This window comes from Mustela nivalis, assembly GCF_964662115.1.
Source record: "Mustela nivalis genome assembly, chromosome: 2".
Lineage (NCBI taxonomy): Eukaryota > Metazoa > Chordata > Mammalia > Carnivora > Mustelidae > Mustela > Mustela nivalis.
In genome coordinates, this window is record NC_139021.1 from 80,682,965 (window position 1) to 80,710,945 (window position 27,981).

Consider the following 27,981-nt stretch of genomic DNA (forward strand, 5'->3'; position numbering starts at 1 on the left):
TAGCACTGTGTTCCAGGCGCTGCTCCAAGCACTTTAGAGATTATCAGGCTGACAAAGCATGGTCACCTCCCTGTTCAATTAGTGACTCTACTGTTACAAGATCTATAGTCGCAACTTAAATACCATGGGATAAATCAATGGGATATTATGGACAAAGAAGTCTGGCTTATCATGACCTCGCCCTTACGTAAAATAACTATGCTTAATCATTAGCTCATCTGAAAGACCATGGGCTGTGATGTCACAAAACAGGCACGGGTTAGTACAGGTATTTTCCATGGAAAGACTCTACGTGTAAACTGGGGAGAAGAGGCTATATACGGGACTTCAATACCAGCAGGGGATATGAGGACAATGAAAGTCATTATTTATACTGCAAAGATGCGCATTCTACTATCACATTCCGCTTCTCAAAAACAAACCAGTTTGCAATCCTTACAATGCCAGCCACGCAATGTTGTCACAGATGTGTGCCAGATTTTGCACAGGATATGGCCGTGAGGAAAAACCCAGAGTTTGCCCGTATCTTAGGCAGCAAAGACAGCCTGTTCATTTTTGTGGCTATTCATTTTGGAATCTGAATAACAACATGAAAGGGTTAAAAAGCCGGCACCAGGTGTTTTCTTTCCACTTTCCCGAGTAACTGAAGCACACAGCAAAGTTATCTCTGCTACGCTCCCCACCAGCCTGCGCGGAGGGAGAACTGTCACTGCCATTTCCACCACGCACTCCTCTTCGAACAACAATCAGAGGGCACTAGGCTGGGCAGCAGGCACCGGCGGCTTCCCACAGCCTGCACGAGCTTTGCTGCCAAGTTATGAGCTCCGCTGGGTGACCGCGGCACGAATGAGCCAAGGATAATTTCATTCTACTTCAAATCTGTGTGCTTTCAAAGAAAGTGGAGACGATCGAGACCATGAGTGCAGCTGGAGGGGGTAACCAAAAACAAACTTTCAGAGCCTCTGAATCTGCATCTCTTGCAAGAATTCCCAGACGGCGATTAGGACATACAGATACCCCCTAGGTATTTAGCCCCCGAGATTGGGAACGACGCAAGGAGCCGTCCCCACAGCCTTCGCCTACACAGTGCTTCAGCAGCAAGCGGCAGGCGCGCTTTCGCAGCCCGCCGCTCGCGCCCCGCAAGCCCGCCCGGCTCCGCAGCGCCCCTGCCCGGCCTCCCTCCCTGCCCAGTCCGGACGCGCAGCGAGCGCCTCCTCTCGCGGCCCACCCAGCGAGCCGGGGGGCCGGGGGGGTCCGTCCGGGCCAGTGCGGCTCCCCGGCCCTGCTGGATGGACACCCAGGGCGGGCGCGGAGGCTTAGAGGCGGATCCGGCTTCGCTCCAGCCGCGCGCGGCTCGGGCATTGTGCGCAGTCGGGGTGCCGCGCGGCCACCCGCCCGACCCCCGCCCGGGCCGGATTCCCGGCCCAGACTTACCTCGGCCGCGCTCCCTGGCCCCGGGCGGTGCGGCCCCAGCCGGGCTCCAAGCTGCGGGGACGGCAGGGAGGAAGGTGGGGCCCGCCAGGAAGGGGGTCCGGGCCGCTGGCGCCGCCGGAGGGCCGAACGCGGGCCGCAGGGGGCGCCTAGTCCTCGCGCCGCCTCGGCGGGGCCACGGATAGAAGAGCTGACCCGGTAAGCCAAGGGGGCTGGGGACTCAAGGCCGTGGAGGGCCCGGCTGGCTGCGGCCGCGATGGTTCGGTCTGCACCGAGTGGGAGGGCTCAGGCGGGCTTCGCGGAGCGCGAGGGAGGGAACTTGGAGCGAGTTGCTGTGCCCCAGAGCGCGTGTCCCTGTGGAGTGTGCACGCCCCTATAGAGCGCCCCGCCCCGCCTCGCCTCTGTCCCGCCCCCTCCCCAACCCTCCCTGTTCCCGCCCCCTCCTGCACCCCCACTTCCAGCCGGGCCGAGTCCCTCCGCTCTATCCCCTCCCCCATTCCCACTCCGGTTCCCACCTCCAAACCCCTCCCACAGGCCCACCCCACGCTCTCACCTCCAAACCCCTCCCACACGCCCGCCCCCACTCCCACCTTCAAACCCCTTCCATATATACCCACCGCCGCTCCCACCCGGGTAGGAAGAATCCACATGATCTCAACTGCCAGGAAGCCCCAGATCAGACCACAGCGCGCTGGGGATCTAGAGCCTGTTTTGTGAATGTGATAACCTCACCTGGTTAGTCAACCCATCCAGATGATCTTAGTGCCTGACATTTGCTATGGACTCGCTTCTGCATAGTCAGTGGAGCCTGCTTAGCATTTGTAAACTTAATTACTGCAAGCCTTTAAGACTCCAAAAAATGTTTTGAAAAAATAGTAAAGAATATAGAAAAAAATCTCAAGCACGATGTACAGCCCCTAGAGTATGGGGCCCGCTGATGTTTCCCAATTAACTAAATGTTTCAAGGTACATCGAGATTTATGTCATAATGTGTAGTTGTAATGTTTTTCTTCAGATTTTCTTAATTACTTGGTTTTTTGAGAGTTTTGTTGTTTTAGGAATACTAAGCACATTCTACTTTAGTTTTTACTATTGGGAACTCTAGTGGATGAAATCCATATTTACCAAAACGATTGAATGAGATACAAATTCACAACATAATTATTTCTCTAAAATATTTAGCAGAGATTTCTTTATTCTTTTTGTACATTTGAAATGAAATTGCATTCATCCTATTTCCTCAGAAAGATCATCTATATCTGAATTGTGTGACTTGTTTCATTCCAGTTCAGAGATTATCAGATAAATAAAACTCAGACTTCCACAATAAATTTTTGGCTATTTACAAGAGAACCATTTTCAGAAAGTGACATGATACTGGGTTTTGAATGGAACTTTCCTTCGGCATACAAATGCATTCCATGTGATGGTCACACACTATGTTGTGGTCTTCATTAAACCCAAAAGTCGTGTTAATGGGAGAATGAAGTTATTTTTCATCATTAGTATATCAAATCAGAAGTAATTCTTCTCACCCCAAAGTAAGCTATTTAAAAAAATTAACTTCTTTGTCTCAACTTCTTTTTAAGAATTGCTCCCTCACAGCATATAGGACAGACCTTTCCTGTCATTGAAGGGGCCCTTGACCCAAGCCTGCCAATGAGAGAGCATTTCACACCCCGGGCACAAAGGGAGGAGGGGAGACACCCATGATCAAATCCTGGAGGGTGGGGCTCCTTTTTCTGAGCAAATAGAGCAGCTTCTGAGACTGTGACCTGTAAGCCTGAAGCAGCTGCACATAACCTATGGGAGAGGAAGGCCACATGAGAAGAAAGCCAATTGAGTAACAGAGGGGAAGAGTCCTGATGACATTAATACAAGCCCCTCCAGACAGCCACCTCTGAAAACAATCAAAACCCCAGTTTCTAAGGAAATGCATCAATCAATTGTCCTTCTAGCTTATTGGGAGTTAGATTTCTTTCCAAAATACTCACTTATCAAGCCATAAAAGATTCCCATGTGATCCAGCCTCTGAAAGTCAGGGATGTAATCAATGTGTCCTAGTTTCTCTATCACCTAAATTGCTTCTTCATAATAAAATAAGGAAGCCTTAACTTTTTTAGGACTAAGGTTCTCATTTAAGGTAGGTTTAATATTTTCACGTTGCCCCCCTTAAAACCAAAAATTAATAAAAGATGTGGTTAGAAAACCAGAAAGAAAACAATCATATGTCTAAACCATCACATCCTAGTAAATTTTTTGTCTTGCCAATTATTCCATAAAACGTGCCTTCATAATTCCCCATACTTCCCTCCTTTCTGGACTGAAAATTTTAGGGCCTGCTACAGACTTTCAGGGACTGTTGAAGTTGGTTTGTTGTGCTGGAATTTTTCTGTGTTGCATATTGTTCAGGAGAAGTGGGCCCTTGGCCTATGCTTGGAATTCTTTTGTTCCACAGAAATGGTCTCCCAAAGTATGTAAAAATATTTGGCTAGTACCCTAACAAGCATCCATACGTTAATTGGTATATTGCCTCACCGTAAATCACATGTCGTCACTTTTGGGTGGTAAGGGAGTGGGTCAGACAGACATGAAGATGTTGCTTAGAGGCCTGGGAGCTGCACGCTGGGTGGGGAGCGGCTTAAGGATTCTCTCTTCCTCTGCCTCTACCCCTCCCTCTCACACTCTGAGCTCTCTAAGATAAATAAATCTTTTTTTTTTCATAGTACAGTAGTTTTTATTAAAGATTTTATTCTTTAGGTTAAATTCATAACAGATTAAAGAATTAATTTTTTAACTCCTAAGAATTTTTAAACTCCTAAGAATTTTACTGAATCTCTACAGCCTTAAGTATATTTTAGTTTGGGGGGAGGGTTGTTTTGTTTTGCTTTGCTTGTGTTTTTTTTTTAAGTTATTTTTTATTTATTTTCAGCATAACAGTATTCATTATTTTTGCACCACACCCAGTGCTCCATGCAATCCGTGCCCTCTATAATACCCACCACCTGGTACCCCAACATCCCACCCCCGCCCCTTCAAACCCCTCAGATTGTTTTTCAGAGTCCATAGTCTCTCATGGTTCACCTCCCCTTCCAATTTCCCCCAACTCCCTTCTCCTCTCTAACTCCTTAAAAAAAAAGCAGGGGGGAGAGTTTTCCTTTGTTTTTCTTCAGATGGGTATGTACCTGGTCATGTCAACAGCTAGTGAAATTTCATGCACAAAAGCCCATGAGCTGAATGATAGTATATCAGAAACAGTTTTGAGCCCTGCAAAATGTACAAGTAGACCATCTCCAGAAACGTGACAGGGGAGATTAGGAGGAAAAGTAAATAGAAGTTAGATTTGGAATCCAGGCCCAGCTCTGAGTGACACTTGTTCGAATGACTGGCTCTGGTTCACCATGGGAAAACTTCAGTCCGGTATTCAGAAGTTTGCCACATCCTTGTGCTGGACCCATGTAATGTCTGTGCCACGTTCTTGCCCTAGAGTGGTACAGAAATCTCTCATTTAACCTGGGCTCCCATCTGTCCAGAGTCCCCCCGAGAGAAATAGTGTACATCAGTAATTTTCAAACCCTGAAACAGAATCACCTGGAGCACTGGTAACGGCGCCAAGTCTCCAGTCAGGGGGAGGAGGTGGATTGTAAGGACGAGCCAGGGTTAAGCAAATGTCTCTGAAGGTGTGCTCTTCACTCCACAGAAAGAAACCCGACAGACCATCTGATCAGACTCCATTGACTTAGAATTGTATGTAAAATTAAAGTTATTGATTGAACAAGCTCCATTTGTCTTTTTTCCTGAACAGCCTATAGTTCTTCTGAGGTTATAGAAAAAGCAGTGAAGAATGCTCTTTGGGAGGAGCAGGGTGGATTTGCCAGAAGCAATTGCACTGAAAAAGGACAGCTCTCAGCAAGGCAGAGATAAGAGAATCGCTAACTAGAAAACGTTGTCCATGCGTTATCACCAGGAAGAAGCTACTCCACCAGAGGCAACTGCTCCCAGGGTTATCTTTTATTGCGTATTTCACAGTTTATTACATGTGCAAGCTCATGATTGGAGAAATCAAAACAACTGAATTATGTTCATGAATACTGACCTGCATCATTTAATACCACTAACAGCTATCATTTATTGAATATTTGGTCTGTGCAATCTATATGCCTCATTTGAATCGTAGCAATGGCTCTAAGCATGAATGTTAGAAGCCCCATTTTAGGAACAAGAAGCCCAGGCCCAGGGAAGGTCAGTGACATAGCTAAGGTCACAGAGTTAATAACCGAAGGATTTAAACTGGTCCATGTGACCTCAAAGCCTATATAATTTTTACTCTAAACCAAACTTGTTTCTGAGTCCTACAAATCATCTAGTTAATAAGATAGTGCCTGGCCACATGTGGCTATTTAAATTTAAATGAATTAAAATTGAGTTGGATGAAGACTTTAGTTTCTCAGTCACACTAGGCAATTTTCAGGTGTCCAATAGCCACGGGTCACTAATGGCTACCCCATTGGGCAGCACAGACAAAAACCATTTCCATCATCATGGAGGAAAGTTCTGTTGGCACCTATTGTCTCTATCACCAATAAAGAAAGCCTGAGTTCTCTGTGATTGAATTTTTCGAATAAATTACTCCCACTGTTTTGATGGAGTTCTTTCTAAAACATGTAAAACGTTTATGTTCCCGTGTCTTAGCTCACTTGAACTGTAATAACAAAAATACCATAGACTGTGGGGCTTACAAGTAATAGAAGTTCATTTCTCATAGTTCTGCAGGTTGGGAAGTCAGAGATCAAAATACCAAGGGATTCAGTGTCTGGTGGGAGCCAACTTCCCTGGTTCATAGATGGCCCTCTCACTGTGTCCTCACGTGGCAGAAAGGGAAGGGAGCAGGAGTCTCTGGGGTCTCTTTTATGAGGCCACTAATACCATTTATGAGAACTCCAGTTCCATGATCTAATCACCTCCAAAGGCCATGCCTTTTGATGGCATCACCTGGGGAGGTTAGGATTTCAATGTTTGATTTTGGGGGTAGGCAAACATGAATCGCAGCCTGCCTTCATCAGCAGAGCACACTGAACAAAATGCCTCTTTAATGCCTCAGTGGACCCAAGTGGCATACTGTGGGGCTCATGCTTCTCTTTCCTCCTCTTTCCCATCTTTGCTTCTTGTTTTTCTCAGACTATCTACCACACTGCAGTGCTCATTAATGTTCTGCCCTAGCCTGTTTCTATTTCTGCCTATGCATTCTTCCTATGCGTTGTCTGCCAGTTCCATGTCCCCAACCACTGCTAATTTACCAGGGACTCCAGAATTTTGGTCTCTAACTTCCGTTTCATTTTCTAATCTTCAGAGAGGATTTTGTTTTGTTTTTGTTTTTTCTTTGTTCTAGCTCTGTACTGGACGGTGCTACTCAGCACGCTTTCTGTAGACCAGCAGTAGCTCTGAATTGATTGCTGTTGTGAGAAGAGATGAGGTTAAAAATTGGAAGCTGCCATTTAGAAACTTATAGCCATTTGTCATGGCTGGAACATTATATTGCATTGTATTTTATAGTCTGTATGCAAACAACAGACTACAGTGGGTCGGAGATTAAAAGCAAACAGACCAACAAACCCAAATGTTGTACCTGACTCCATCCAGCTATCTCCGACAGCCCTGATGCTCACCTGTCACCTGTTAATAGCTAAAGTTATCCTTTTAGCCCTCTCCCCCTGCATAAACACTCCCTCTCATCAGTCAGAATCCAGGCAGGAAACAGGGACTTGAATATAGGGAACTACTTACAACAGTTCTCAAGAAGCTGAAGGACAAACAAGAAAAGGGAGTCAGCCTAGATTTTAGTGGGAGCCAGAAACTCCACTACAGAGAACACAGATGAAGGAGAAGCTGTTATCGTTGGCACCCAGGAGCTGGAGCTGATGACCGAATGTTCCCCCAGCCCCCGCCCTGTGGTGTTGAGACCATGAAGGGCGCATGGATGCTGCCTGTTCAATTGAACTGAATGAAATGATTTTCTTAGTCTGTTCTTGACACCAAACACAACAGAAAATTTCCTGAGAAACTCTAGATTGCCAAATATTGTGTATAACAAGTTAATTACCCAGAGGGGCTGGAAACTGCTGAGGTCCTTTCCAGCTCTAAAGCTGATCTGTGCCTCAGCCTTGAGAGGTTGTGTCTGCTTTTACAAAATAAATACATAGTGGCGCCTGGGTGGCTCAGTTGTTAGGCAGCTGCCTTCAGCTCAGGTCATGATCCCAGCGTCCTGGCATTGAGGCCCCCATGATGTTCCCTGCTCCTCGGGAAGCCTGCTTCTTCCTCTCCCACTCCCCCCCCATGATGCTCCCTGCTCCTCGGGAAGCCTGCTTCTTCCTCTCCCACTCCCCCTGCTTGTTTCCCTCCCTATGTCTCTCTCTGTCAAATAAATAAATAAAATCTTTTTTAAAAAGTAAATACGTGAACTCTTGTTATTATTTGGTTCAGAATTTTTATTTGCTTCTGGATTTTTAAAACGTTTGGAAGGATTAAGCTGCCAGAATTTGCTTGCCTGGTATATGGAATACTAGGAAAATATATACATCTTCTGGGTCACCTGGGTGGTTCTGTTGGTTGAGCATCCAGCTCTTAGTTTTGGCTCAGATCATGATCTCAGGGTTACGGGACCAAGCACCACTTTGGGCTCCCTGCTCAGCGTGGAGTCTGCCTGGGATTCTTTCTCCCTCTCCCACTGCCCCTCCTCTCTCTCCCTTTTAAATAAATAAATGAATAAATAAATAAATAAATCTTAAAAAAATATATGTACATACACCTTCTGTATTCTCATGTTATGGAATAATATACCAAACATATGGAGCATTTTTAAACTATTTGTGGCAAGGTGAATTTAGAACATTAAGCTACTTCTTTAATAGAAATATAATTCATTTTGTGCACATCTCACTAATTCTCATTTTCCCTGGAATCAAAAATCAAAAGTGGCATGAATAACTGAAATCGCTGATTTCATTCAAACCTCGTCCTAATCAAATATTAAACCAGACCATTAGTAGCCAGAAAAATGAACTAATTTGAACTTTTCTTCTCCTTTCTACCTTTAGATGGTGGAGATGCAAACGAGCAAAATATATAATAAACAGGAAAGAACAAGGAGAAAAGGACAAGTGAGGGAATATTAGGTCTCTGAGCCACAGATGGTACTGATACATAATAACCATTTTCCCCTATTTAAATCAGGCGTAAAGTAGGTATACAGACATGAACCTAAGGGTTCAATGTGCATTTCTCCCCCTGAACTCTTTTTCAAGTGTATGTTACAGCTTCTAAATGTTTGATAAAAATATACTCAGAATTTCGTGGAGGCATTCTATTTTTCAGTCACCTGGATTAATCTGAAGGATGAACAATGTATTTCTGACATCTGCAGAAATCACCTGTAAATTATCAGAAGCTTTGAACAAAATGTCAGAATGCGTTTGGTATGGATGTGAATTTTAGCTCATTCGCCCACTCATTCCTCCCTCACTTATTCTGTCACCAAATCTCTCATTTTCAATGTTTTCACTCACGCATCTAGTCATTCACATCTTACCTGTGCTTAGTACAACAGCTTTGCTGGTTCATTGTGTAATCACACAACCCAGTTAGATGTATTCTTTATTACCTCTTCTATATTATTCTTCCATTCCCCGAACTGGTAAAAATCAATATTTGGCGCAGTACTTCAATGACTAACTCATTTTATTTACTCACGAATTACACATACTATAAATTTTCTGCTAGTCTCACCACTAGCAGTCAAGACTTCTAAGTAGATATCTTTCCAGAACATCCGCAATTGAAATTTGCCAGCTAGTTTGTCATAGAGGGGGGATGAGATAGAGGAACAGAGGGAGAAAGGTTAGAAAAAGACAGAATGGGGTGACGAAGAGAATGTCTCTACTCCCCTCTTTTTATTCCAGCCAATCCAAATTCTTCGTCCAAACAAAGAATATAAAGAATGCCAGAGAATATAAAGAAGACGAAGTCGTAGTACGTTGAAATATTTTGGGAAAAAACAAATCAGTCTATGCTTCCATTTTGGTATTATTGATAGAACAGAGGTATGGATACACAATCAATATAGGCTACAAAAATCTTGATACATAATTATGGCATTTATCAATATTCACGTCTTCCTGTGACAGCCTCTATTTTTCTATTTAGCTGTGAGTTGGTAGTTTTATGCAAAACAGTAAACAGAAAATTTAAATACTAGCATAATTTTCTTCTAATCATCAACCATAATAACCTTCTGAATTTTGGATTGGCTGGGTTCCCAAACTGTTAGAAAATATCTTAATCGTGCTGTTCTTAGAAAGTCTTCCTATGTTTCATTTGATTAGATTGCTTATTTCTCAGAACTCGGACCTCACTATGCATTAATAAATTGTCCTGCTCAATTGATGGTATTCGGGTGTCTCTTCATTAACCTCATTACAACTGTAAGCCATATGAGAGGGGGATGCAGCTAAACACCCTTGTGAAATTTTTCACACTACTTAGCAAAACCAGAGCACTTGACAAAATTTCATCAGATACTCACTGAGGTAAATCCGTGCTCTGATAGTGGCGTAATTATTATGTCACTTCATATCCATCAACTTGCCATCCCTCAGAACTGGAGTAAGGTTCTATGCTTCAGCCTCTCTTGCAAGACCAAGCGGAACACAGGAAGCTCTGGCAGCCTGCAGAAGCCCCAATTCTGCACGCTGCTCGGGGCACCTGTCCCACCTGGCAGTGCGAAAGGGGAATTACGGGTGGATCCAGCTCATCCTCGGGCTTGAAAAGACTCAGAAAGCCGCATGTTTAAGAAATGAAGAGCAGAATGTTCTTGCTAATTTCCTGTGCCTAAGGTGTTATTTTTTTCTCTAAAGGAAAATATTATATTTGAGAAAATAGAGTTGTGATGACTGTTTTGGTTCTAAACAAGATGTGAATCACCCAGGCAGAGTGGTGAAGGTGGTAGGGGAGTCACAGTAGAATGGGGTTTTGGAATCCTGGAAAGCTGGAAACAGAGGGGTTCTTTGGGTGTGGTTGACAGCTGATTTTGCTTTCTTCCCCCAGTAGCACAAGGCCTCGCTACAAGTTCTCCCTCCCCCGCCATCTTATGCAGATATAACTGAAACTTAACATTGCATAAATTTAAAATGTACAGCATATGACTTGATGTGTGTGTTCTTGGAAATGGTTCCCACACTAAGTTCAGTCAACATCCCTCACCTTGCACAGGTGCAAATGTTTTTCCTTGGGATGAGAGCTTTTAAGATCCTCTCTTAGTAACTCTCAAATATACAGTACAATATTGTTAACTACAGTCACCAGGCTGTACATTACATCCCAGAACACATTTATATTATAACTAGAAGTTTGTGCCTTGTGACCACCCACACCTCCTCCCCAACCCCCCGCAACCATCCATCTGTTCTCTGTTGATAGGAGTCTGAGGTTTTAGATTCCATATAGAAGTGACAGCACATGGTATTCGTCTTTCTCTGTATGACATATTTCACTTAATATAATGCACTCAAAGTTCATCTGTGTTGTTGTAAATGGCAGAGTTTCCTTCCCTTTTTTTTTTTTTTGGCTGAATAATATTCCATTGTGTATATATGCCACATTTCTCCTGTCCATTCATTCGCTGATGGATACTTCAGCTGTTTCCATGTCTTGGCTTTGTAAATAATGCTGGAATGAACGTGGGGGTGCACATACCATTTTGAGTTAATCTCCTTATTTACTTTGGATAAATACCCAGAAGTGGAATTGCTTGATGGGTAGTTCTATTTGTAATTTCTTTAGGAAACTCCAAACTCTTTTCCACAGTGGTGATATCAACTCACATTCCTACCAACAGTGCACAAGGGCTTCTTCTCTACAGTCTCTCCAACACGTATTTCCTTCCCGTTTGATGATAACCATTCTAATAGGTGTGAGGCAATACCTTGTTTTGGTTTTCATTTGTATTTCCCTGATAATTAGTGATGCCATTGAGCATCTTCTCAGGTATTTTTGGCCATTTGAATATCTTCTTAGGAAAAATGTCTGTTCGGGTCCTTTGCCCATTTTTAAATTGAATTATTTTAAATTGAATTATTTGTGTGTATGTTCGGTTGTTGTTGAGTTGTATGAAATCTTTATGTATTCTGGATGGTAACCCCTTATCAGATAAATGGTTTGCAAATATTTTCTCCCATTCCACAGGTTGCCTTTTTATTCTGTTGATCATTTCTTTTGAGGCACAGAAGCTTTTTAGTTTGAGGTAGTCCCACTAATTTATTTTTGGTTTTGTTGCTTGTGCTTCCGGTGTCCTAGCCAAACATAAATACGTAAATAAATCACATTGCCAAGTCCAATGTCAAAGAGCTTTTCCTCATGTTTTGTTCTAGGAATTTTATAGTTTCGGGTCTTATATTTAAGTCTTTAACTTTTTCTGAGTTAATTTTTATAAGTGGTTTAAGATAGGTCTAGTTTCTTTCTTTCTGTCTTTTTCTTTTCTTTCTTTCTTTCTTTTCTTTTCTTTTTTTTTTTTTTTTTTTTTTTGCATGTGACTATCCAATTTTCCCTGCAAGCCTTATTGAAGAAACTGTCTTTTTTCTGGTGAGTAACCTAAAATTTATTTGGAACCACAAAACACCCTGAACAATCAAAGAAATCCTGAGAAAGAAGAATGGAGCTGGAGACATCACCCTTTCTGATTTGGGAACTATATTATAAAGCTATAGTAATCCAAACAGTATAGTACCAGCATTAAAAAAAGATTCATTGACCCATGGAGCAGAAGTAACAGCCCAGAAATCAACCCACGCATACCTGGTCAACTAATATTTGGTAAAGGATCCATCCTCACTGGCGGAAAAACATTTTTTTCCAGTAATATTCTCTTAAATCATAGTTTTAGCTATTCCAGAATGAAGAGGTGAGCCCAAATACAATAAGAATAGGTAGAGGAAATACTGATTTATTTATTTACAGTGAATATTGTAATATTTACAAGCACTGAATAGTTATTGCTCATAAAATCCTGCTGAGAGATGCATGGTGTGGGCTATCTGTAGCTCCATCTAGGTGGCTATATATACAGTTTGCAATTTATATTCCTCATTAGTTAAAATGGGCTAATTAAAGGGGATGTGTTCCTATGCACACAGATTTCCCACCAGTGTATAGCCCCCCTGACATGTTGCATTTTCCATATAGCTTTATAAACACAGAAGGTTATCTTATATAAATATAAACAACCTACTCCTTAACTTGCATTTAGCTAAATTGTGGATGAAATAGATACTACGTCTGTTTTCCTGTGCCTCAGCTTCTAAAAAAGACTTAAGTTAAAAGGTATATATATATTTTTATATGATAGGTAACAAATTTCAATTTTCAATGTTTCATGTGGTCAAATAATGTTTAAGAGATACTGAGAACCCAAAATATATGATTCACATGAAAGATCATATGCTATTATGAAATCTTTTATGCTACTAATTTAGCATAAAATAATTTTAGCTTTACTGAATGATGACTTCTTCTGGAGTCTGAAAAGTCACTACAAAATCTTCTTTTATTTTGAGCTATAAGACTCATATGCAGTATAATTTTTTAATGCTTATAGTATATTGCAGACAGTTTAAACTGTGAAAATACTTAATTTTGATGCTAGTCATATTACATTTTGTGCTTTCTTCTTCACTTCTATTTTACTCACATGTATCTTAAATACATAATTTACTTTTTATGGGTATACCTTATTTTTATTCTCAAATAAATAGAATGATTGGTAAGGACCATTGTACATTTTGATAAGATGAGTTATAACAGATTCATTAGACATCTGTAGAAGTTTCAAGACTGTTTAACTAAGGACTGGCCCTGAAGTTTAAAATTATTTAATATCCTCTCTGCACTCTGGCTTCTGCAAGGCTGTCAAAAAAGCCAGTGATCTCCAGTGCCCAACTCCACAGGCCACGCCACAGGTGTGTTCATCCCTGAGGGAAGGCATACAGAAATTCTGGTGCTAGAAATTTTTATTTTGTGATTTTTTTTTCTGTCTTTCCCTGCACAGACACTGATTTTCTCTCTGGTGCAATAGAGCAAATGCTGTAACTCTAAATATACTAGAAATCATTTTGCAGACTGTTATGTGACATGAGTAAATAATTGTGCTTTTCATAAGCTTCTATTTATCTGCTTATCTCTATATATGTACACATATTAATAATTGCAATGAGAAAGCTTTGCTGTTCCTAATGAGTGAATCTTTTAATGGATAAAGCTATTTAAATGTAGCTTATTATATTTAAGAGAGTGTTTTAAAAAACTATTGCATGAGGAATAGATTGGTTCATGTAGGTTGCAATCTTCTGCCCTAACTGCAACACTAGAGTAAAGTGATTACATAATTTATAGAGATGCACCGATCTATAATTGAGTTTGGTCATTATGAGAGATTTTCCAATGAGCTACTCAAACTGTAGAGAGCCCATTGTGCATATGATGTGGAAGGGCTGGAAGAGTCAAAGTTATCAGCAAATTATGTCATTTCAATCCATGGGTAATTTTTTATTTTCTTAAGTAATAGAATAGACCCATGAAAAAAACTTAACAGATAAACAATGTCAAATAAATATAATGCAAGATCAATTTCAAATAAGTACCAAACAGATGCTGTATGGAGAAGTCAGATGGGAGGGGTGATTATAGGATTTCTCTCGAGGAAATGAAATTTTAATATGACTTTATAAAATGGGAGGGTTAAAAAGAGGAGCATGGGGTTTTTCTGTTAGAGAAATTACAATTGTAAATAAAATAAAGAACTGATAAGTGCTCTTAGAGTCTATGCTGGACAAAGATTTAAAACAGGAAGCTAACTTCAGAAATGACGAGAAGTGTATAAACCTGGTGATTCACAGACCTGTACCCCTGGGGATAAAAATATATGTTTATAAAAAAATAAAAAATTTAAAAATGTAAAAAAAAAAAAAAAAAGAATCATCAGGGAATGACTGTACACCAGCCAGTTAGATCGTTGCTTCTAAACAATGTTTCCAAACATTCTAGATGGTCATAAGAAAGTCACTGGTCATTCAGCATTAACTTTATTTATTTATTTATTTATTTATTTGTTATTAGCATATAATGTATTTTTAGTCCCAGGGGTACAGGTCCGTGAATCATCAGGCTTATACATTTCATAACATTCACCATAGCACATACTCTCCCCAATGTCCATACCCCAGCCACCCCATCCCTCCCATCCTCTTCTCCTCCAGCAATCCTGTTTGTTTCCTGAGATTAAGTCTCTTATGGTTTGTCTCCCTCCCAATCCCATCTTGTTTATTTTTACCTTCCCTATCCCCCACCAATCCCCACCCTGCCTCTCAAATTCCTCATATCACAAAGATCATATGATAGCTGTCTTTCTCTGAGTGACTTATTTCACTCAGCATAATACCCTCTAGTTCCATCCACATCATTGCAAATGGCAAGATTTCGTTTCTTTTGATGGCTGCATAGTATCCCATTGTGTATATATACCACATCTTCTTTATCCATTCATCTGTTGATGGACATCTAGGTTTCTTCCATAGTTTGGCTATTGTAGCACTAACTTTAATATAAAATATTCTTATTGAGTACTTTTAACCTCTGTTGATCGGCATGATTAAATGCTAAAATAAGATTTTTTAATGTATAAAGAGAAATACAGAGTAATACGAGTCATAATTATTTGATGTAATATTCAACAATTTTTATATAAAACAAATATTTTAAAATTGTACATAAAAAACAATTTTGAGATTCTGGAGAAAGGAAAGGTTTTAGTTGTTTTTAAAATAATCTTAATTTTCCATTCAGATTAGTATGTCTAATATTACAGATATAGCAAAATAGTAGTAAGCCCTCATGAATTTCTCAAGATCCCAAAGAAAATAAAGCAATTTATCTTTAATATCTTCTTAATCATTAAGACTAAATACAAAAAGAATTCTTTTTCTTATTAGTGAAATGGATGAGGTCGTTGAAAGTGTCAGAAACTAAACTAAATTTTTTGATGACTTCTTAGAACTTTTTAAAAAATGTTTCATAACAGAAAAAGTAATAAGTGGGGCATAGACTGAGTACACTGTACACTTAATTTAATCCTTCCCTCATAATAGTAGAGAAATATTATCTGGAATAGAGAAGAAGTACATTTCCTGTTATAAGCGTATCTGGTATAGCCATAACTCAGATTTCTTCCTTTTTGTCTTTCCTGATAGGCAGGTCTGATTTACTCTGTATACTCCCATGAATAAATGATCTTAATAAACCTAAAGGCATTTTTCCACATTTGTGGGGTTGAAATTTATTAATAGAGGTAATGGGGCAAGCAGAAACATGCTAGTTTAAAATAGTTTTTATAGATAAAAGTTCCATTTCTTTAAGCAAATAGTAATTATTCAGAAAGGATTTTAGCATAGTGTGTGTTTATCATGAGATATTTGTAAAAAGAATAAAGCATCTAAGTTACCCAAGACTATAACTGCACCCTGGGCAATGAAGAACTTACTGTATTTTTCCACATGTTGAGGTAAACCACATAATGTACAAGAAGTAGAATAACTCCAGCCACAAATATGCCTGCAGAGTTCTGGCTTCTGGTCCTTTTACTTGGATTTCTTTTCTCTGCAGTGATAAGAAAAGCTTCAAAACTCATAAAAGAGAATCCAAGAATAATATTTTATAGAAGAGAAATCCCAGGTATTTGAAAAGATTACTTGGATGGCAGCAATAGTATACTGTTGATGCTTCACCAAATGACAGGCAAATCATTTATAACAATTTAACTAATCCAGAATTAAGGAATCTAAAACACTTTTTTTAAACCTAAAATATTTATATGCTGAAGATAATGTTTTTATGAGTGTGTCTAAATAGGTTCTTAGAATTCACAGCGCAAGATGAGACCTTTGCAGTTATGTACTCAACAAACTACAAGTGTAAATTACGTTGAAGGTTTTTACAATAACAAGTCAGAATTAGGAGGATGACAGTAGAGGAAGATGCAGAAAGAATGGACATTTCATCAAAAGCCTTTACTCACTAATTCAGTAGTTTGTTAATTTACTTATTCATTTAAGCAACATACATGGCAAAGTTTCTCTAAGATGATGCAGCAGAAACAGGTTCTTATACCATATTCTCACAGTGGGAGAGCAAAATCAGTCACATAATAAAGATTGTGTAAGATCTAGGTGATGATGAGGGTGCTTGTTTATCATAGAATAATGCTATAGAAAGCCAGTGACTGAGGAGGGATGGGGTTGAGTTAGATCATGTGGTGCAGAAGGTTTAGTTGGGAAGATGGCATTTGAGGAACCAGCCATGCAAAGATGAGGGCAAAGTGTATTCCAAGCAGAAGGAATGGCTGTGGCAAATGTCCTGAAGGAGAAATCAGTTAGGTGTATTTGAGATAAAGGAAGACAAGTACAGAAAGTCTGGACTTTCAATAGCTCAACTTAAATGATTTTTCAACATTACAATACTGTGAAAGCAAACAATACTGTGAAAGACCATACTTTGCCTTTTGAATTTGGATCTTTTCCTGGACTAGTGATACATGGTAGTTTCCTCTGTTGTGATGGGGGGTAGCGGCAGAGAGCCACAGCTCCTACGCACCAGGGCCAACAACCAACACTCTTGCAACCATTCTGTCCCCATGCAACCATTCTGTTTTCCACTTTCACTACAGTATTCAATACATTACATGAGTGAGTCAACACTTTATTATAAAACAGACTTTGTGTTAGATCATTTTGCCTAACTGTAGGCTAATATCAGTGCTCAAAGTACATTTAAGGTAGGTGAGGCTGAGCTATGATATTTCATAAGTTAGATACATTACTGTATTTTCAACTTACAATGAGTTAATTGGGACTTACTCTATCGTCTAAGTAGAGAAAAACCTGTACAACTGGACTTCAGTGATCAAGGAAAAGTTAGAGTGAGTTTGGAAAAGTAAGGCTGTGGTAAGAAATTTACATTTTATTCTGCTTGCTTCCTGAAAGCAGTGTAATCTGCCTTCTGTTCCTGCAACACCTATCTAGCTGAGATGTCACAAATTTTCAGGGTGGTGGTGCAGGATAGTTAAGGATCATAAAGACCAGCTTGGAAATTTCACAGTGGTCTAGGGAAGCAGATGGAGGAGGTAGCTTGCACTAAGGTGGTAGTAATTAAGATGGAGGAACTTTTAATGAATTTGAGTTGTATTTCTGAAGTACAGCCAGTGGAACTTGAAAATGGATTGTATATTAGAGGTAGGATGATCTAGAATAAGGAAAAATGATAACCCTTTGTGATAAATAGTAACAATAGAAAATGCAATATAATGCAAGCTAATGAATTACTAAAAGGAAAAGTCCTGAGGGTCAAATAATCTTAGCCTTTGATCTGAGAGGATGTCTAGTTCAATCTCATACCCAAAGTGCCTACTTCATTATGGGCAGATGGCCTCTGCTTGAACACTAGTGATGAAAACACCTTGGCAAACCATTATTTCATTAATGAAAGCCCACCTCAATCCTCAGTTCATAAGCCAAAAATGAGATAGATTTGGAACCTTTTGTTTCATTCTGTACTGGAATGGTATATTTGGAAAAAGGATCATTTCAAAGTCTGAGAAATAACCCTTTTTTCACTCTCCGTTTTGGCTAGTTTTTATCATCACATTTTAAAGATAGCAAACAATTTGGGGGGTAATTGGAGATAGGTCATAAGAGGACAGGGAGGAGACATAATTCTTAACGTTTCTGAGAGTCTGAGGAGTGTGGCAGACAGCAGACTGGTCAGTCGTTCTGTATTTTTATAAATGACTAGGCATGAAAAAAGTGACATCAGTTAGATAAGGAAAATATTCTATTTTGCAATCAGAAAGAACTTTGTAGATTTAAGAAGCAAACTATTTGAAAAATTTTTTGTGTTCTATAGCCCTAGAGGATTAAATTAGAAAACAATTAGTTCTGGGTAATCAAGAACATGTATTGAAAGTAGAAAGTCAGATGATTTTCTATTGTTAAGACTACTAAGTGAATTAAAACTTTCTTAGTTGCCTGATTGATTGATTATAGGCCAAAGTATGATAGAAATATTGTTGATTCTGTTTTGGGGTCAGCAGAGATTCTGATTTAGTTAATAGAAAAGAACAGAAGAAGAGAGATTTTATCACATAGATGTGAGAATTTCACAATGCATAGGTCATTTTCCCAGTGAAAAAATGATGATCCTGCCATTTAATAACTTATAACCTATTGGAATAAAATGTGCACAAAGAAAACAAATAACATTAAAAAAATTTATTCAAAGCTCTCTGGAGAAAGAACAAAATTAGAGGAATCTTACTATTAAGTACCAAGATCTGTTATAAAGCTACATAGTGAAAACATAAAAGTTTAATAAAATGAACTGCATCAAAATTAAGAAGTTCTGTTCATCAAAAGGTAAACCAAGTAGGACAAGCCATTTGTAATGCATATGACTGACAAAATGCTTCTATACAAAATATGCAAAGAACTCACAGACAACAAAGGAAAATGGACAAAAGACTTAGATAAGGATTCCCAAGCAAGGCTATCCAAATGGTCAATAAGCGTATTTAAAAGATGTGTTCAGCCTCATTAATAATCAAGGGATACAAATTAAAAACATAATAAGTTACCACTACATACCTACAAGAATGAGTAAAATTAAAATCCAAAATCCCTGACAGGGTGTGTAATAACTGGAACTCTGATTCATGGTGGTAGGAGCGTAAGTCTGTGCAAGCACTTTGTCAGTGTCTACCAAAGCTAACCATACTCATACTCTTGGACCCAGCAATTTTACTTCTCATTATATGCCCCAGAGAAATGCATAGATACATGAACCAAAAGACATGCACAAGAATGCTCACGACAGCAGTATTTTTAAGAGCTAAATACGAGCAAACCCCAATATTCTCAGTAGTACAACGGATAGATAATTGTGGTATAATCATAATATACAATGAAATACTCTATAGCACAAAAATAAATAAGCTACTGATCAGTGCAACCACAAGGGTGAAACTCAAACTCATTATTAAATAACAGAAGTCAGATACAAAAGAATGTGTGCTATATGGTTCCACTTATATTTAATGGAAGGGCCAACTATCAGAAATCAGGATAGGAGGAATTTGGGGGGTGGGGGACAGGGTGGTATTAGTAATTGGGAAGGAGCATGGAAGGCTTAAGAGGTGTAGTTATTTGATGTTTCCTTAATAAGTGATAGCTACACAGAGGTTCACTTTGTGCTAATCCAGCAAGCTTCCACTCAAGATTTGTATATTCAATTATACTTTAATTAAATATATATAAGCATGTAAATCTTTATGGGTTACATTTTAATTAAATATATGTAAATATATGTTAGAATGCCAGTTATATCTCAATTAAAATTGTATTAAAATGTACAAAGAAATAAGTTACATTAACACTACAAAATTTCTAAACATGAACATAACCTATTACATCTCAAGCAGTACAAAGTTGCATATAATTAAAGGAAAAATATGAAACAGATTTCAAAGAAATCCCATCAGGTTGGGACAATAAACCAGATCTTCAAGGTGAAGCTTGAGAGATCTAAGTATACAGTATTTTTGTTTAAAACAATAACAACCTACTCTGAAGTAGCCAACAATACATTTAAAAGAAATCCTAGGGGTATTAGTGAGGACACTGAAATAGTTAAAAAGTAGTCTGGATAGCAGCTCCTATGTGACTCCCATTAACTTTTTTCTAAAAGAGAAATAAAGATACTGAAAATAGAATGAAAAGACTGAAATTGTCATTCAACCCATTGTTAACAATTAGACTATTTTCTGAGAAAATTTTCCTGAAGGTATCAAAGAGGATTGGTGGCGTTGAATTAAGAACTACACTTGTTAGCCTGAAGCTATTTGGTCAGACCAAGTGGAACAAAGCTACTGAGAAGAAAAAGGTTGGACTCCAGCTATTTCTCCCTCACTTCCTGCCAGCCCAAAGAGAAAACAAGATTTTGCCCCATTCAGACAATGGACAATGGACACAATGGCCTCCTTATTTGTTCTCCCCACTTTCACCAAGAACTGCTTTTCTTGCTTGGAGATGGCTACTGCCTGAAAAGAAGGAAGGAAACTGAGTATGGGACCAGCAGAGCACACCCAGTCTAAGTAGAATCTCCAGCGGAGTCTTGGGTTTGTGAATGGCATAAAAGAATCTTATCAGAGAAATAGTCATTGGGCAAAGGAAACACCTGCCATACTCTAAGTGAGCTTCATGAAATGAAAATCTGTTAGGCTTTGATAAATGTAATGAAGGCAGTGATGGAAAGGGATATGATAACCTGCTGCTAGATGGAAGGATAGTACTATCTAAGATGGGGTGCTCAAGGTAGCCACTCTGAAAAGATGATATTTGAATGACCATCTAAATCAAAGATGATCTTTGATGACCATCTGAATGACCCAGTGGACAGCCAAGCAAGTGATATGTTCCTGACAAGGAAGAAACCCAGTGCAAAGGCCACAGTGCAAGAGTTAACCCAGTGTTTGAAGAACAGAAAGAAAGTTCATGTAGATTTATTATCATTATTTTTAAACTCTGCTAACTGTCCCTAATGATTTTAGCTTCTACCATTTTTGCTTCCTTTTTGAATTCTAATTTGATATCAAATATACTTTTTCTTCAAGCTTGACGTTGTCAATTTAATAAACTTATATTCTAGGATTCATTGGAATTATTGGTAATATTTTGAGCAGGCCCAAATTGAGAAAAACCCAAAGAGAGGGTCATTCAAGATCCTACTTGAGGGTAACATTTCGTAATTACCCATTTTGAAGAGGGATTCACAAAATTACATAACTGCATGATTCTTCAAGTTACCATTTTTAAATCCTTGTAATAATAATAACTGCCATTTTTAAGCACCTAATATGTGAGGGCTTGGAATTGAATTTTGCATAATTCTCTAAACAAACTTCATCGTATCGTGCCTGATAATTACCTGGGCCTGCGAGAGGCTGGGTAAATTAATTTCCTGAAGACCACAACTAGGAATTAGAACAGTTAGTACTCTGACATAGAAGTGAGTCCCACTGAATGCATTGGAATTTCTCATGGTTTGATGAAAACATTTGTTTCTTCTCTAGGGGTAGATGTTCCCCAAGATCTGGTTTCAGCCATTGCACATACTCTTCTAATTCTTTTTTTTTTTTTTTCCTTTCCCTGCTCTGCTAATTCTTAAACCAGACCCTCTATCATCAGGTCACTTTTACCTATAATACACCTTCCCCCTTTTTTCGTCTATTAGTTATCTACATATTTTTCTAAGACTGTGCAAGTGTTATCTCACCCTTGAAGCTTCTTTTTGACTCCTAGTCCAATATCCTCACTCCCCAACCTTCCTCTAGATTAGCTTGAGGAAAACTGACAACTCTTTTTTTTCTTATAAACTTTTTTGAGGTAGAATGGCAATCACTTCTCTAAGCTCATTCAGGAAGAGAATGTGTCGACCCTGTTTTCAGTCCCTTCCCCTTTGGTTGTTCCATGGTCCACACTGCAATCAGTGATACTTCTATGAATACTACAAATTGAGTGATGTCATCTCTTCAATGACTCCCTACTGTCTTCAACATGAAGTCTAAACTGTCCAGTCTGGTCTGCTATCGATTTCATGGAAAGGGATGCTTGAACCATTGGTTTCTGAAACTTCTGGGCAGAATTGGTCAATATTTATTCTTCTTGCCTTCCGGCATCTTTCTTGTTTTCCTCAATTTCTAAAATAGATAGATAGATAGATAGACACTAGAAACTCTAAAATAGAAGATTCTTGGTCTTTTAAGTAATTGAGAGAAGGAGATATCAACCTGGGTCAGGACTAGGGTGAATGAGACAATTGAGGTGCATAGCACACACGATTTTAAGGAGGTTCTCACTCTCAGAATCAGGCATGCTCCAGTCACCAGGGGAAGGGGAAAGTGGGTTGATCTGACAGAATGGGTGAATAATGTGAATCCATTTGTGTTCCATGTGAAGGCTTACTAAAGAGTGATGTCAACAGAAGTGAATTTCTATTGATCAAGTGGAGAAGATGACCCATTCTGTAGATACCAGTCAGCTTCATCCTTGACGGCCCCTGTCACTGCCCAGTGGACTGATGAATGAAATGGCCATGGTGACAAAGATGGAAGTTATGCATGGGCTCAGCAAGATGGCCTTCCACTCACCAAGGCTGATCTAACTGTAGCTACTACTGAATGCCCAGCCTGCAACAGAGATTAACACTGAGTACCAGTTATGGTACTGCTCCCCAGAGTGATCAGCTAGTTACCCAGTTGCATGTTGACTACTTTATAAACAACTGCATCATGGAAGGGGCAGCACTTTGTTCTCACTTCAATAGACAATTACCCTGAATATGGATTTGCCTTCCCTGACTACAATGCTTCTCTAAACGCCATCATCCATGGACTTATTAATGCCTTATCCATCATCACAGGATTCCATCATTGTTTCTGATTGTTGGAACTCACTTTATAGCAGATGCAGAGCAGAAGTGGGCCCCAGCTCATGAAATTAACTGGTCTTACCTTGTTTTCCACTATCCTGAAAGAGCAGGTGGACTGGCATTTTGAGGACTCACTTATAGCATCAGTTAGGTGACAGCACCTTGGAGAGGTAGAAAAACTTCCTCCAGGATGCAGTATGTGCTACAAGTCAATTGTTTCTCCCATACCCAGGATTCAGGCATCTAGAAATGAGGGATTGGAAATATCTTACTCTGACTCCTGATGATCTATAAGAAAAATTTTTGCTTTCTGTTTCTGCAACTTTGGACACTGCTTATCTGGAGATCTTAATTCCAAAAGATGAATGTTTCCACCAGTGGGAACAACAATAATTTCACTAAGCTGGAAGTTAAGACTGTTACCTGGCCACTTTGGGATGCTTTAATCAGTGAACCACCAGACAAAGAAAGTTGTTACTATATTGGCTGGGATGATTGATCATGGCCATTAAGGAACAATAGGGTAGCTACTCCACAGTGCGGGTAGGAAACAGTATGCTTGGAATGTAGGATATCCCTTAGGGGCACTTCTTAGTTACTTTCATGTCCTAAGATTAAAGTCATTGGAAACTACAAAAAGCCAATTCAGGCAGCATTGCTAATAACTAGAGCATTCAAAAATGAAGGTTTGGTCACTCAAGAGAGAACAACCATTACCAGCTGATGTACTTTCTGAAGGCAAAGGGAATTTTGAATGGGTAGCAGAATAATTTAATTATAATTACCAGCTATTATCATGTAAACACTTAGAGAACTAAGTAATGTAATAGTTGAGTATTTTTTCTTATCTTGATATGAATGCTTATATTAACCAGCATTTTTGTTTTCTTCACCTTTCTGTTTCCTAGTTAACATAAGATACGTTAATAGTAGTTTATTTTATATCTATTTAGGTTACAAAATGTCAAATGAAGAGTGTAAATCATCTGGAAGAAGAATGAACATCAACCTGAGACCCAGAAAGGTCTTTGCATACATTCTGGGGAAAAGTCTTACTGTTTTTATTGTTTGCCTCCTGTTTGGTAGAAATGTGACTTTGCTATTATTTCTGCTTGAACACTGAGTATGGTTTGAAGGGATATCTATGGGTGGCAAGTTGATAAGGAGTGAACTTCTGTGATTTTGTGATGTGTTAAACTCATCTTCAATGAACTGTTTCTTCGTGTTTTCTTCTCCGCATATTTCCAATTAGGTAAAATGTAGTCATATTTTCATGCAAGATTCAGAATGCAGAAGTAAAGTAGTGGCCCTTCTGTATATCTGCTTGGGAGGTTGGAACAAACAACCTCTGTACCTCATTCATGTTGGTGTTCACCTCTTGGCTTAGCTCCTTGATGTATGGGAATACCTAGGTCTGCAATTCTTCCATTTACCGTTAAATCCTCCTTCTGCTTTTACTGATGAGCCAGTGTGCTTTAACTCCATTATTCAAGATGTCCACTTCTCCTGCAGGACGTGAAATTCATCATGGTAGAGGCAATAAGAACTGATAAGGCTCCAGTGTGTCTTCATGCGTTCCAGATAACTCATAAGTTTCAGTTTATATTCATGGGTTTTAGCTTGACTTTGCTGTTCCTCACTTTGTATCTTTCTTCCATTCAGAATTATCTGTTCTGTTCCAGCATTAAAAAAACAACCTTAAAGATTCTCAAAATTGCATTATCAAATTCCCATTACAAATGCATATATATGTAAAACTCTGACAGATACAGATCCATAGGAATAAATCTAACAAAAGAAGCTTAAGACCCTCAAGCTGTAAGCTACAAAGCATTGCATAGAGGAATTTTAAAATTACCTAAATAAATATAGTGATATATACAATGTTCATGGATTAGAAGACTTAAAATTATGAAAATACAAGTATCCCCAAGGTGATGTAGCAATCTGATACAATCCTAATCCATATTCTAGTTGGCTTTTTTCCATAAACTCCAAAAGGCAATTGAAAAATATGTATTAAAATGCAATGGACCCAGTGACAGATGACACAATTTTGAAAGAGGTAATCAATCTCTCACAAATAGGATTTATCTCATTTGATTTTAAGGCTTATCTTACAGTAATTGAAACATTTTGTTGTTAATGAAAAGATAAACATACAGATGAGTGGAAGAGAGTAAACAGTGTGTCTGGTTTATAGGAGATATGCTGGGGCACTTATTACTCCTATGTACTGGGAATAAATCCACACATATAAACCAATTGATCCTAGGCAAAGGTTCTAAGAAAATTAAATGTAGAAAAGGTAGTATTTTTAAACAAATAGTGGTGAACTAACTATGCATTTGCACAGAAAAAAGAAATCCTCAACTCTTCACATCATAAACAAAAATTAACTCAAAACAGATGTAGATCTAAATAGGGAATCTAAAATTCTAAAATCTTCAGAGGAAAATATAGGAAAAAAATCTTTGAGATTTTAGAATAGGCAAAAATTTATTAGATCACCCAAAGCATGAAAAACAAAAGAAAGAATTGATAAATTGAACTATAACAAAAACAAAACCTATGTTTTTTGAAAGACACCATTAAGAAAACTGAAAATTAGAGTGTTTTTCAACACAAACAACCAATTCTCCAATTTTCCAGACATGCAATTGGGTGTTCAACAATTCAATTCAATTCTGACTTCAACTACTCAGAGTTAGCAGAGACTCCATAATTTAAAGACTCAGCCCTACAGGACTGCACCCCACTTCAGATGCCAGCTGCAGGTCTCAGACCTCCCAGACTTCTCACTACCCAGCTACAGGTTGGGGGATGGTAGGATACCTTTGTAAAGTTTGACAATTTTCTAGAATGGCTCACAGAACTCAGACACTTATGTTTACTAGTTTTTATGAAGGATACAAATGAATAGCCAGATAAAAACAGACATAAAGCAAGGTCTGGGAGGATCCAAAGCAAAGAAGCTTCTGTCCTAGTGAAGTTGGGGAAGGCTATCCTCCCAGCCCATGGATATAGAGCTCAATCTCCAGGTAACCCCTTCCCCTCAGGTAGATGGGTGGAGCTTAAAGTTCCAATCTTCTAATCACTTGGTCTTTCTGGTGATGATCAGTTCTATTCTGAGGCTTTCTAGTGGCCTTACCTTAAGTCATTGCATTCACATATACTCAAATGTGGCTGAAAGAAGTTTATTATGAATAACAGAAGATAGTTCTGAATAAGTCACACGGATGAAGGATGAAAGGTATAGCACCTGGAATATAGTCAATAGTGCTGCAATCACATATGATGGCAGATAGTAGCTACACTTGTGGTGAGCCTAGCACAATGTATAGAGTTCTTGAATCACTATGCTGTATGCTTGAAAGTAATGTAGCATTGTCTGGACTATACTTAAAAAAACAAAAAGTCATTAGAATCATTCAGGAAGTTCCAAAGGTTTTAGGAGCTCTGTGCAGAGGACAGCCTACAAACACCAAGTATTTATTTATTTTTTTATACCTCAGCAATTCACAGACTGGGAGAAAATATAACATATGTATTTGACAAAGAACTTATAATAAGAGCATATCAAGATCTCTTATGACCAATAACAAGAGAAACAACTAAAAAAAAAGACTACTTGAATGTACAGGCTAAAATTGGACAATATACACATTAAAAGATCCTCACCGTCATTAATCATGAGGTGAATGCAAAACAAAAATTAATACCATCACACAGTCAATAGAATGGCTAACATTTAAAAAACTGGTCATACTAAGTATTGGTGAGGATGTGGGGCAATGGGAACTCTCACATATTGCTGATGGGAAAGTGAAAAGGAGAACCTACATGGGACAAAATTTGCAAGTTTTTTAAAAGAGTTAAAGATATACCAATCATATGACCCAGTCATTCAACTTTCAGTAATTACCCAAGGAAAACAAAAATGTGTTTACACAAAGACTTATACACAAAAACCCGTAACAACTTTGTCATAACCTAAACTGAAAGCAAACCCAATGTTCGTCAACAGGGAAATGGATAAACAAATTATAGTACATACATACCATGGAATACAACTCAGCCGTTAAGAAGGAACAAATTATCCATGTGCACAATATTTGTGACTCTCAAACACATTATCCTGAGCAAGAAGAATCAGGGCAAAGAAGAACCTTTATGGCATGATTCTGTTTGTACGAAATTCTAGAACATGCTAACTAAACTACAGTAACAGCAAGCTGGTCTATGGCCACTAGGTAAAGGGAGTAGAGAAGGATGAATCGCAATGAAACATGAGCAAAACTTGTGGGTGATAGAAATGTTTGTTATCTTGATTGTGGTGATGATTTCAAGAGTATATACATTATATCCAAGCTGATCAAATTTACATTTTAATACATGAAGTTTAATGTACTTCAATGATACCACAATAAAGCTGTATAAAAAGAAATATCCATACCTAGAGAGAAGGTTAATACTGACCTAGCAAAAAGCTCTGATGGTTTGCAAGCATTGCAGTAAGTAAAACATGATTTTTTCACCTTTTCTTCTAAAACATTTCTCCCTTCCTTTGAGCTCTTCTTGTTCCCTCACTCCGACCATGGTGACACGGATGTATGACTCAGGCCATGCTGGTCACGTTACTCTCTCCCCTGTTACAGAGATGGGAATGTAACCCAAGCCAAGCCTCTCAGTGTCCTTCAAGATTAAAATGGAGCTGGCAGAGAACACTCCTTTTCTTTCTGCTGTTAGAGCCGTTAGGATATGAGTACAAGGCTGCTGGGAACCTGTCCCTTTACTATGTGAAGAGTGTAGCACTTAGAATACAGCTGACATGGAGAAAGGAAAGATGAAGAGACAGAGACATGAAGGTCTGGAGCCGAGGAGACAGGAAGAGAAGGAGCAAAGGTGAGTGAAAGATGAAGCAAGAGAAGATAAGAGGGAAGAGGGAAGCGGGCACGGAGGGAGATACTACAC

At 39.0% G+C, this 27,981-nt stretch overlaps 1 protein-coding gene and 1 long non-coding RNA gene across 2 annotated transcripts in view; one reads left to right on the plus strand and one right to left on the minus strand.

Moving 5' to 3' along the window:
- Positions 1-1,823, minus strand: part of FAM110B (family with sequence similarity 110 member B) — a 190,778-nt gene extending 188,955 nt beyond the window's left edge. Inside the window, exon 1 of the mRNA XM_082714078.1 lies at positions 1,435-1,823. The gene's annotated coding sequence lies outside the window, so the exon portion shown is untranslated. The remainder of the gene's footprint in view (positions 1-1,434) is intronic.
- On the plus strand, positions 1,544-27,906 carry LOC309854700. The gene is made up of 3 exons (XR_014306363.1): positions 1,544-1,629; positions 12,036-12,063; positions 27,666-27,906. It is a non-coding gene; the product is annotated as an uncharacterized lncRNA (long non-coding RNA).
- Positions 27,907-27,981: the final 75 nt, after the last annotated feature.